This window comes from Mauremys reevesii, linkage group 3, assembly GCF_016161935.1.
Source record: "Mauremys reevesii isolate NIE-2019 linkage group 3, ASM1616193v1, whole genome shotgun sequence".
In the NCBI taxonomy this organism is placed as follows: domain Eukaryota; kingdom Metazoa; phylum Chordata; order Testudines; family Geoemydidae; genus Mauremys; species Mauremys reevesii.
The window spans coordinates 123,095,946-123,108,967 of NC_052625.1; the positions used below are offsets into that span (position 1 = coordinate 123,095,946).

Here is a 13,022-nt window from a genome sequence, read left to right on the forward strand (position 1 = left end):
GGATTGAGGCCATGCCTGTGGGAGATTGCAGAAATCCCCAGGTTTCAAACATATAAACCCCAGTTAACTCACTAAATACTGACTAGTCTAAAACTAACACTAAGCTACAACTATGTACAGAAAGAATTTTTCCAGTGCTGGTTAATTGAAGGTCCAAGAGTGATGGGAAGCTCCAACTCACAATGCGAACTGAGAGGGAGACAGCAACAATTCCCCCTTTTTTACCCTCAGCTTGGCTCATGAGGAGAACCAAGGTGCGTGCACTGCCTAGTTGTATGGCTGGCAGAAGTCTCCAACCCGAGAGCACTACTCACACCCTCACCTAGAAAGGAATGTATATGCCCACAAAGGAAAACTTTGCTTTGATCTGCAGTTTTACACAAATCCTTTCTATTCTGGTTTCAATTTATATGGATCCATATTTCGTGGAAATTACTGGGGGCTCCAAACAAACTCCCACATAAAGTGCAGCTCATCTGAAATGTACAAACTTGGCCTCATTTTAGATTGAAACCATGTCACCACCAAGTTCCTGTACTGCATTCTTTGAGACTGACCGAATCAAAACCCAAACAATCATGGACTTGCATCGTTCATCCACCCACCACCACCACCTTCAAGAGCCACTCTCTCTGATGAGACTAAACAAAATAGAGTATCAATATAGTGAAATCTGGGATATTTCAGTACCAGAATTTAATGTCCCTATCATGATATGTAGCAAGGCGTCACCAGCTGATTCTGTCCACAAATATGGTTTAAGCAGCCCTGGGAGAATCACAACAGTGCAAAGGAGAGTCTTCATTGGTGTAGTGCTGGCATTCTGACTCTTACATGACATCCTGTGCCTGTTATCAGCATAAAGGACATTGCTGGGAGAAAACATGCAAGGCCAGAGGTCCCTTATGGCCCACTGATCCCTTGCTGCCATATTGTCCTCTTCCAGCTCTTGGCAGGCGGGGTAACTTAGAGCAGCCTCCAGGAGATTGTCCAAACATATGGCCATCCAAAGACTGAGGGAATGCAAAGGCAAACTTTATATCTTCCTACTGAAGTCAGCTTGTATGACTTGGCCCTAAGTGTTCACATCTGGAGTTTGGGAAGTTCCTGTTACAAAGAAATAAAGTAGAGCTGACTAACATCTTTATAATGTATTTAAAAAATAGGAAAAATAATCACAGAGTTTCATTCTCTCCCCCCCATCCTGTTTTTAAGCCAACTATAGAGCTAGATGAAATGTTTTGCATGTTGAAATATAAATGTAATTTTGAATTCTTGAGGGGGAAGGAAAAATACATATTTAAAAAAATTGGGGTGGGGGGACTGAGGGGAAGACAGACTCTAATGTGAAGTTGGATCTGGAATCAGAGTTCTCATCTGGGAGTTTAACTCCATCCCATTTCTACCTGAAAGCATAAGCTGGCCCAGTTTCAAATGAATGTTGATTAAATTAACACAAAACTCTGTCCAGACTCATCGAAAATGTTTGCAAACGTGGGCCAAGTTTCAGGTTTCGTTATGCTTTTATGTTTTCATTCTAATGCTTTTAACATTGACTCTGTACAGTAAATTCTATCTATGCAGCTGTATTTTATATAACAAATATATAGTATATCTCAGTGGCATACATAATATAGGTACCTTTATAATTATTACTCTATATAGTTAAAACAGTAGCTTGTACCCATGATAAAAATTACAGGCATGATTAATTTCTCTCCTTATGCTTTTTCCTCTCCTCTCAAATTGCCCTTTGAACAATTCATTAGTGAGGATATTGTGACATAGCAGACAGTCAGGACTCCATAACACAGGGCAGATTGGGCCACACTGACCAATAAGAGCATTCCTAGATGGACAGCTGGAGAGACATCAATATATTTAAGGTGTGGATCTATTTTCTATAAAATAGTGATGTACAGATGGTATCTCTGAAATTGTGTTAATATGAAACTGAGTAAATCTGGCAATCATTAGAGATTCTCTTTAAAACAGGCCTTTTTAATTTCAGCATTTAATATTACCTAAGAACTTACAAGAAAAGTTTAGTCTTAATGGGGGAACACTGCAAAAATTTCGACTATCATTGGCAGAAGTGAGAAAGAGGGCAGACTTTTCTCTCTTAATCCTAATTTAACCTGCCCAAATATAGGGTGTCTTAGTTTTGAATATACCTGGACCTTAGGTCTGTAATGGATATACTGATAGAAATGTAAACATCTAATTGAAAAGTTACCACTGTCATTATGGCACTAGCCTCAGGAGATCAGAGTTCAATACTTGCCTCTACTACAGCCTTCCTGTATGATGCTGGGTAACTTAGTCTCTCTGTGCTTTAGTTGCCCATCTGTAATATGAGGATAATAAATAAAACTTCCTTTGTCTGCCTTGTCTCTCTAGATTATGAGCTCTTCAGAGCAGGTACCATCTCTCACCATATGTATATAGACTAGCTAACACAATGTGGTCCCAATTTCCATTGGAGCCTCTAGATACTATCATGATAATTAATAATAATTCCCAAATTTGTGCATTCTTATCTGAATCAAAATAAGATTTTTGGTTTGGCTCTGATATTTAGCAATATTTAACCAAACAAATGTCAGAATTGAAACCATTACTAAAAATGCAGTCTAGGCCCATTTTAAAAACATAACTACACTATTATGTTATGATTGTCAAATATATCTGTAGTCTGAGGAAAAGCCAGATCTCACAATGTAATCAAAAGGGAAAATAAATTAGTCAAAGAGTAAAATGCTTTGCTAGGGAAGGGAAGGAATAACGCAGTGGTTTGAGATTTAGTCCACTAAACCTAGGGTTGTAAGTTTAATCCTTGAAGGGGCTGTTTAGGGATCAGGGCAAAAATCTGTCAGGGAGAGTACATGGTCCTGCTGTGAAGGCAGGGAACTAGACTCAGTGACCCAAGGTCCCTTCCAGTTCTATGAAATAGATCTTTCTCTCTATATATAAATAGTAGAAGGGTTTTCCTTTTCTAGATTGAAACATTGGGATGGCACTCCTACAGAGAGTATTACAAGTTCTCTTCAACTAACTATATCAACAGGTTATATCTCAGAGAGATATGTATTGTTAGCAGTGGTGTAATTCTATTTACAGGATGAATGTATCAATCAAATATTTTCTCTCTGACTGGAATTATTCCAAAGAATCATTATTAAGTGCAGAGCTACTGCTTGCAGTATATACCTATGCAAGTGAACCAAAACATTGCATGAGTCCAGAATCTTATTTAGCTCTTTCTGTCTCTCTTCCTTGTTTACTCTTCACCTTCTGTTCTTACCTGTAACTTCATCTTCTCTTTCTAGTTTACCTATATCTCTTTCTAGTTCATAAGAGTTCAATCCCCAATCTTTTTCAGTTCAACCACCTTGGCAAATATCTGTGAAGCCCCTTGATACATGCATGGCCTCAATTTTATCCACTGCCATTCTCCAGTCTCTCTCCCTTCCCATTATCTAATTTCATTCCACTTTGCTACTTTTCACTTATAAATTTTGCTCAGTTGCTTGTCTTCTGATTCCAGTTCAATGCAGTTATTTTTTCTTCTTTTCTAGGTCAACCCAAATACCTGAGAGTAAACTGAAATTGGTGAGATCTCAAATGACAAAGAAATGCATTTTTCATTATCAATAAACTAGGATTGGAAATGGAAGTGAGAGTTTGGGGTTGAACTATTAACTAGGAAAGGTTCTGATGAATTGAATGGATAGTGAAGGGGAACAAATGCATGAACTGGGAGGGGAGAAAGATTACACTAAATTACAAAAGGGAAATAAAAAGATTAAGTAAGGAAAGAGGAAAATGATACACTGGGCACAAAGAAATAAAATAGTAAGGAAGAAACCTACAGGTAGCAGAAAGGAAGAGGGGGACTAAGCTAGGCTAGATGGCAAAAGAATGAACAATAAATAGAGTGATAGGAAACCGAACAAGCTAAATTTAAAGGGAAATCCAAATGGAAAGTAAAACAAGGTTTAACAATTGTAACTGGGAGATGCACATGATGAAGACAGTTGTAGGACTATATTATGTACATGGTTATGATGAAAAAAGCTGAAAAGGACATTGGATTAAAGTATTGGTGTTACTTTGATTTAAATAAGTGTTGTTGCAGTGATGTAGGATTGGTGATGTAGGATTAGTTTTTAAAGTTCATAACATGGAGGTCACGATGGATCCCCTGCTGCCACTGGAGTCTCAGGAAACAGCAGCTGTCAAAGGGGCTTCTTATCACCTGCACTTCCCCCCGTGTTTCCTTGACAGTTGAAGTCACTGGAGGTGCTTGAGCTAAAATCCCATTCATGGTACAAACAGACAGGAGGAGACTGGTGGCAGAGTGTTCCCAGTATGAGGTCTTTGACATTGGATCAAGCTTTCTGCCTTGATCCATCAGAGACTAGATTTGATTACCTCAGGAAATGCTATGAGATCGACCTGTTCTGGAGAATTAGAGAGGTACTGGGGTTAGGATTTGAAATATGTGTTTAGAGCTGGGCACTGGCCAGAGGTGTCTTGATATGAATAGAAATGTCTGGGATTATGAAGGAGAGTGGGATGTCGTGAAGAATGAAGATAGTCATCTGTGAAGTGTTTGACCTTACAGCATTTTCAGCATTCAGCATCCAAAGCATTCAGTGAGTGAGCTGTATAAATCAAATATGAATAAATACATAGTTTCTAAGATAGTTCTAATATGAAGTGGATGTGCCGGACAATATAAAAAGCGTATGCACGACTTGTCAGATGCTTCCCAAGTAAATATACTTTTTGTTAAAACAATTTTCAGAGGGAGTAAGAGTCTCACCTTTGTTCAATTATATTTTTCAACACTTGACGTGGAAGGAAGTTTTTATTGTTTGGTTAACCATTTAGACATCAAAAGAGCATGATTCCTCATGCATGATGATAATGTGTCCACCAGAGACTGTCAATGCAAGAAAGTAGTAAAAGCAGACCAAGCTTAGGTGATCACCTCTCTGACAAAAGAGCACACAGAGAGGAATGAGACATCTTACTGATGTCCCTGCGGAATGAAAGAAGAGAAATGTTCTTGACAATGGAGGCCATGGGATTTTTCTTTGTCAATGAAAGTGACATCAACTGACAGTCAGCAGCCTAGAGTAAGTGGCATGAATGAAAATTGTATTGTAGGGTAAATAAGCCATGGGAAGGAATGATTTACACAGATTGGTAGGATAATTTTAGAAGTTTAATTTCAAATTAATTGGATGGATCACTTGATGATTACCTATTCTAGTCAGTCCCTCTGAAGCATCTGGCATTGTCCAGTGTTGGAGGACAGGATACTGGGCTAGACAGACCTTTGGTCTGACCCAGTATGGCTATTCTTATATTATTATGTAAATGGAATAGTAGCTTTTAATGTCCCTTCGTAAGGATTCATGACTTTCCATTTTGAAGGCTAGATAAAGGGCAGTAGAGATGCCACACATCACGCAACTTTATTCCCAGAAAATGGGAATGAAATACAATTTTTTTTTATTGCCTTACATTTTGTCTGATTGTTTATATGGCTTTTCGTTACTTGAAAATATGCTGGGAGTCAATGCAAAAAACCAAAACCATACTTGTTTGTCAATTTATTTATGAATACTTAGTACTAGCCTCAGCATTAATAATTTTCATAAGATTAATATTAGCGGCACTTTGCTACGACCATCATGCTGCTGATGGAACAGAACTCAGGTATTTCCCTGTGAACAAATTTGCAGTACAACATAAAAGGGAATTCTGTTTCAAAAGGCAAAAAAGTCAATTTTATTTATTAGCAACAAGTACTATAAAGTTGTCAGGCAAAGAAATATTTATTCTGCAAGTTTGAATAACATACCATGTAGCTTCCTTGGAAACCCATGGCTTTATAAAGAGAACAAACTGATTCCAAAAATAGATGGAGATTCCTTATAATTTTTACTGCTAAGAAGTAAGGGGTGGTTTTGAGATGAAATTACTGGACTGGGACTCAGGAGGTCTGTCTTCTATCCCCAGTACTGTCTCAGGCACTTAATTTAATTTCTCTGTGGCTCATTCCACCCGTCTACAAGTGCAGGACTTCTCTACCTCACAAGATTGCTGTGAGAATACATTAATTAGTGATTGTGAGGTGCTGAGAATCTATAGTGATGTGGGTTATATAACTGCCTACATAATTATTATGGTCAAAAGCTATATTGACTGTATTAACTTTTCAACATTTTAATGGATTTTATGAGCTTTCACTAACAATTGAACATGTTAATATATATATATAAATTACACACACACACAAATAAACTTAAGGTTCAAAGTTGTGAACTGGCAAGAATTGTCTGGATAATTATTCAATTTCACGTTGACCCCAAAATATTGTAAATTTAACACTAATAGTTTTGGTCAAAAGAAATTTGGTGGGGCTAGAGTCATAAGAGTTGTGATAGGGTGTTTGGAGGGACAGACAGCCTAGCAGTTAGCACACCTGACTTCTAGCCCCTGGCTTTTCTGACCAGGCAGCAAAGGTGCCTGGTTTCTGACCTTTTCTGTGGAAATCTTCAGGTCTTCCCTCACATATGGGCCTCAGCCCTTAAGGGGGTGTGGTAAGAAGACCCGGGCCCTCTCTCTACACCAAGTCCCAGTCCAGAGCCCTGTGGGAAGCAACATTGACAGGGTCCTCCAAGCACAGAATCTATGTATGTTGCACTGGGCTACTTCCTACGTCCCTTCAGTTTGGGGCATGGACCTTACAGTCCAAATAGTCTTTACTGGCTCACCTGGTGTAGCAGCCCCTTTTGGACTTTTGAGGCATCCTTCTGCGGTCTCAGGACCGTCTGGGCAGGAGCAGATGTAAGGATGGAGACGGCTTAACCCCACAATGTTCTTAGTCAAATAGTTCACTCATTGCTGGGTGCTCCTCTGTCTCCTCAACGGTGTCTAGGTGAGGGTCACAGTGCTTCTCCCCTGGTGGCCGTCCTGACTGTCAGACTTGTAGTTATGCTCCACTCCTGTAGAGAGACAGAGAAACCTCCTGCCTCTTCAGTCAGCCCTGCACTGAGCCAGGTTCTCTCCTTCTCTTCCCTCTCCAGGCCTGGCATTGGCAACCGGTATTGCGGGGCAGGGCTAGCTGGGCCCACATGCTCTTTTTATTCCCTTTTCTGCTGGTGTGGGGTTTTTCTGCTTCATCACAATGGAACTTAGGTGGCGTTTACAAAACTGGAGGAGTCCAGTCTCTCATGTTGAAGCTGTTCCACTTTGTATAAACATTCACTAAGGAAGAAGGGATTGGAACCTGGATGCCCCCCATCCAAGGTAAGTGGCCTAATTGCTAGGTTATAGAGTCACTCACTTTCTCTTTCTGGCCCAATGAATATTTAAGTAGTCTTATAAAAAGTGGAACAACTGCAACAGAAAAGATTGAGAGAGGACCCACTGCAGAATATCCTGTAGCTCAGTGGTTAAAGCATTTACCTAAAATGTAGTAAATCTAGCTCCAAATCATGCAGAATAGGGACTTAGACCTGGTTCTCTCAAATCCCAGTGGAGTGTTTTAAACACGAGACTTTAGGTTATGGGAGGGACAACACCTTCTCCATGAAAGGTGCCTAAATCCCTTTGTGAATCTAGCCTGGCTTTGGAGTATTTTTGGCACAAACTATTCTGTAAATTTGTGTCAACTCCAAAACATTTTTTCTATTTTTATGGTTCATCTAGGGAAATTATAACTTGGATAATGGAATGGTGCATATGCTTATAACATTTGCAGATGATACCAATCCATGAAGGTTTGCAAGCACTTTGGAGGACAGGATTAGAATTTAAAACAATCTTGGCAAACTGGAGAATTGGTCTGAAATTAACAAGATGAAAATCAATAGAGTTGATACTACACTTAGGAAGGAAAAATCAAATGTACAAATACAAAAGGAGAATAAGGAGCCAGGCAGTAGAACAAGATCTAGGGATTATAGTGGAGCATAAATTGAACATGAGTCAACAGTGTGATGCAGCTGTGAAAAAGGCTAACATAATTCTGGGGTGTATTAACAGAAGTGTCGTGTGTAACATATGGGACGTAATTACCCCAATCTAGTTGGCACTGGTGGGGCCTCAGCTGGAGTACTGTGTCCAATTCTGGGTAATACACTTAAAGAAAGATGTGGACAAATTGGAGTGAGAGTCCAGAGGAGAGCAACAAAAATGATAAAAGGTTTAGAAATCATGACCTATTAGGAAAAGTTAAAAATATGGGTGTGTTTAGTCTTGAAAAGACTAAGGGTGGACCTGATCGTCTTCAAATACATTAAGGGCTGTTTTAAAGAGTTTGGGGATGAACTGATCTCCATGTCCACTGAAGGTGGTGCAGCAAGGGAGATTTAGTTTACACATACGGAAAAACTTTCTAACTAAAGGATAGTTAAGCTCTGGAATAGGCTTCTAAAGGAGTTTTTGGAATCACCATCACTGCGGGTTTTAAAAAACAAATTAGACAACCACCTGTCAGGGATGGTCTAGGCTTGATCCAGAGTCAGTGCAGGGGGCTGGACTAGATGACTTCTTGAGATTCCTTTCAGCCATACATTTCTATGATCATATATTATTTTTTTCCACAGGACCCCAGCTTAATTCAACGCAGTGGGCTCATTCAATGAGCAGCTATTCAATAATTTAATTTTTCTCATTGTTCATTGTGTGGGCTCATGCCTTTTTACTGCACATTACTCAAACACTGTACTGAATTATTAATCTCCTCATAGGCTTTTCTATGGCACCCATCACTAAGGTATCTGAGTGCCTCAAAAACATGAAAGAGTATATGTTCACAATAGCCCTGTGAGATGGGGAACTGATGCAACAAACGATCAAGGTTAAAATATCTACTAATTTTGGGTACCCGATTTGAGAAGCCCAGGACCTGATATTTCAGTACTGAGCATTACATAACACTTTATATGTTCAAAGAGCAATTTCCATTGACTTCATTTGCAGCTGAGAGTGTTCATCACTTCTGCAAATCTGGCCCAGGGTCTCAAGTTGGGAATTCATAAAATAAGGAACTCACAATTAGTGGCCATCTATGAAAAGTTTGGTTTAAGCAACTTGCCCAGCCTCATGGAGGAACTCTGTGGCAGAGGCAGGAACAGAATCCAATTTTCCAGGGCAATATTCAGCTGTTTTAAACATAAAACTGTCCTTTCTCTTCCTGTAAACCCCTGCCTCATTCATGACACATCTTCCAATTTCACATGTATAAACTTTACCGGCCTGTTGTGAAAAGTCTAAACTTAGGTCCCACATATCAAACTGTAGCCAACATACAGGAGAGCTCTAAGTTGATCATTTCAATTTTGTCTAGATTTTACTTTGGGCACATGAAATGACCGTAAATCTTTAGCAAAGCATTGGAGGGCAGTCACATAGCTACCATAATAGGTAATATATACAATAAGAACAATAAGTCACAATGTCTATATGACCTCATGAAATCACTTTTACTTACAGACACTAAATGTATGAGCAATAAATATGCACTTTTCCATATAACTCTTGCTTGGTATTGAATTATTTGCCAGCAAATTAAACCATATACTAACACATACATATAGTGAGATGTGGTTTAAGCATGGGATAGGCAATGAATGAGACAAACTCTGCAATTCACTACAGTAGCACTGCATCAATTTAAATTAGCAGTAATTTTGGCTGTGCTTATTTTTTTCATTCCACTGTTAATATTTCTCATACCACTTCTGGAATGCATCCAGCTCACATTTCCTGCTAGAACAGTTACACAACTTTTTTAAATCTTCCCTCGGCATTTTTCTAAACCCCAAATGTATTTGGTTATTCGCTATTTCTTTCTTTAAGACAAACGTAAAACATCAGTTTCAAAGCTGAATTCTCCATTACTGATGGCATGATTTGGCCCACTGTTCCCATATTTACCTGGAGGTGTGCATTACATAAATAGAAGTCCTTAGAGCAGGGCATAAGCACCACTGATGGCCTCTCTGGTTTCACTTATGCAATATGAATTGGCTTGTAGAGTAATCTGACTAGGAAAATCTAATTTTCTGCCCATTCCCAGCTGAACTGAATTGTAAGCTTTTTTTTTCCTGCTAAGTGAAAGAGTGTAAAACACTGCAGTCTGGCCCCTCCTCTTCAGCCTTCTCTCATCAGATGAACTGAGTTACCTGCACAAAGGTGAACTGAAGCCTGAAATTTACCAGCATGCTTACTTTAGACCACAAGAAATTGCATTAGATGCAATGTGGAAGGCTGAAATATCAGGCTTCATTGCATAGCACTGCACAATACATCACATACATAATGTATTAATGCACTGTGGAAGAAATAAGGATACAAGAAAAAAAGTGATCCAGCTTATATCAAGCCTTATTCACTCTTAAATTGTCAAGTGCACACATCAACCCTGTCCTGCATTGCTGCAATACCATTTTAATACATTTTAGTGCCGGGAAATGTCCCTCTCTCTGGCCGTGGAAAACTTCCAAACCAGTGCACAGTGACAAAGTGTTTCAGACAAATAAATCAAATAAGTGGTTTCAGCAAATATACTGACAAATGAATACATTTCCTACAACTGACCAGCATAGTTTCCTGATCCTCCAGTCAAAGAAATCCCAGCTGAAATGCTGTGATGCCTTTCTGTCTTCAAAAATCCACTGCCTCCTCAACAAAACATGAAATGCTTTGCAAAGCAGTTGCATCTGCCATTGAGGATCCTAAACAAGAGGGTAGATCTGGAAAACTAAGTATTAACTTATGTATAAGAGGACCAAAGTTAGGCAAGTAGCTTATTTTTATTCACCATTTTATTTCTTTATTTCTATTAGGTGCCTTATGTTTGTAATATTCCAGGGACATAAAAATAAACACACCGATGAGGACAAGGCTTTTGAAGTTTTACATTACTCAACGAGATTATCTGGTTGACTTTATATGCAGAAGGGTTCTCAGGAGGATGTTCCACTCTTTGCTCAAACTCTATTAACATAGTAAGAAAGAAATATTTGTTCGTTTTGTAAAGTACAAAAATATGATTTTTAATAGAAAGAGGTGAAGAATTGCCATTAACCTCTTTTTCCTCTGCTGATTACAGATAAATGCCGATGCATTAAGAACACACGACATTTGTATAGCACTGTACAGGGCACAGCAGATGTATTTTTGCCAAGTGACTTAACATTTTGTTTAATGCATCAGTTACCCATAATTTCTTAATCTGAATTCCAAGAACCCTTCCTGAATAGTAGAGTGAATAATTCTTCCTCCGCCCCCACCCCTCCCCACACACACTTCCCCATGTGCACTAAACCAGAGTTTGTGGGCAGGGGCGAGAGGAGAAGAAAAAGTCACTGCTGCTGTGACATCAAACATAGGTTTCAGTCAAATAGGATAAGTGGATTTAACAATTCTGAAGTAGTGTTTTGTAACTGCTCTTGGCTCTGGTACATCAGAAATGTGGACCTGTCCCTAACTTATGCACTCAGTAGCCTCGCTTTTAGGTATTGAAAATTCAGCTAGCATTTAAGCCAAGTAGTTATTTGAACACATTGGGCCTGCTTCCCTTCTCACTTACAGCAGTGTAAATTTCACAGTAAAAGAGAACCTCTGCTGTCAAGATTTCAGAATTTAACTAGAAAAAGCGAGGGGAAGGGAGAAAGAGGTATTATCCCCATTTTGCAGCTGGGGAACTAAGGCACAGATCAATTAAAAACAAGGTTATGTAAGAAGTCATTGGAAAAAGCTAGGAATTGAACCCCAATTGCTGAAGTCCAATCCAATACCTTAACCAGAACATATTTTCCCCAGTGCAGAGCTAGATCAAAACTTCCCCAGAGTTCAACAGTGTTATTATCAGGGTTTGGGGTCTGGCCCACCTCTGAAATATCATATCTTTTCAAAGGTCACCTGCCTGAGCTATTTCAATACAGCTTTGAAAATTTTTTTGGAAGTTTTGCTTTTACAACCTCCTAACCAACCAAACTATCTGCATCTCTTGAATCTGTTGGTAGGAAGCAGCCTGTGACACTTACCAAGCTTGTGTTGGAGACCAGGCCCAGTGATTAGAGCAGGGAGTTAGTAGCCAGGAATAGAGACCCAGAGTCAGAGGCCAGATGCCAGAGCCAAGGGTTAGAGCTGAAGTAAGGAATCCGAAAGGAGGGTCTGAGCCAAGTTACCTGGAGTGCAGCAAGGCTGGAACTAAGCAGGAGCAGGACTGGAACTAAGCAGGAGCAAAGCTGGGAACAAGCAGGCACAGAAGCTATCACAGCCATGAGCAAATGCTTTGAGGAGCCACCAAACTGGTGCTGCTTCTGGGCTTAAGAGCTGGTCTGCTGACTCTCCCAACCAGTCAGGGGTGAAGCCTGTCAGACAGCCTACTATAGGCCAGCTGTGTTCATTAGGTTGTCCACAGACTGGCTGTGCTCCAGGCCCTGCGTCCTGATAGTTATTGTTTAGCACATGTCCCATCTGTTTCTTACCTGTGAGTCTGAAAACAAGAGTAGAATCAGCAAATGCTGCTGAATGTCAAACGTGTATTGAAATTAAAATATTGAACACTATGAGACCAGTTCAGGGAAGTGCTGAGTGACTTCTGCAAATAGCTGAGCATCCTCATTTCCCATCAAATTCAGTGGGATTTGTGGATGCTCTGCACTATAGATGGACACACAAAAAAAGTAGTGGGGGGGGATTCCAAAATTTGAAATTCATTGACCAGCTCTATTTAGCACCTCATAGGCTCTAGAACTATCATAGCAATTTAAAATTATTGGCTCTGATTCAACTCCAGTTTTATGTCAGTCTAGCTCCATGGACTTCAGTGGAGTCACAGTGGTGTGAAACTGATGTAACACAGTAGTGAACCTGGCTCCTCCATTTCCCCACCCCCTTCTGTTCACTAAACTTCTCTACTAAGGTCAAGAGAAGTTTTGCCATGGGGCCAGGATTTCACCCTCAGATTCCAATTATCTACTGCTTAA

The 13,022-nt window shown here is 39.7% G+C and overlaps 1 long non-coding RNA gene across 2 annotated transcripts; it reads right to left on the reverse strand.

The window, feature by feature from the left end:
- Positions 1 to 400: 400 nt before the first annotated feature.
- Positions 401 to 12,321, reverse strand: LOC120402388. Of its 2 annotated transcripts, none has more exons than XR_005597210.1 (3): positions 12,219 to 12,321; positions 6,792 to 7,022; positions 401 to 1,107 (listed from the first exon to the last, which is right to left on the reverse strand). It is a non-coding gene; the product is annotated as an uncharacterized LOC120402388 (long non-coding RNA). The 2 variants fall into 2 exon arrangements; XR_005597209.1 differs by lacking the exon at positions 401 to 1,107 and adding an exon at positions 2,320 to 2,347.
- Positions 12,322 to 13,022: the final 701 nt, after the last annotated feature.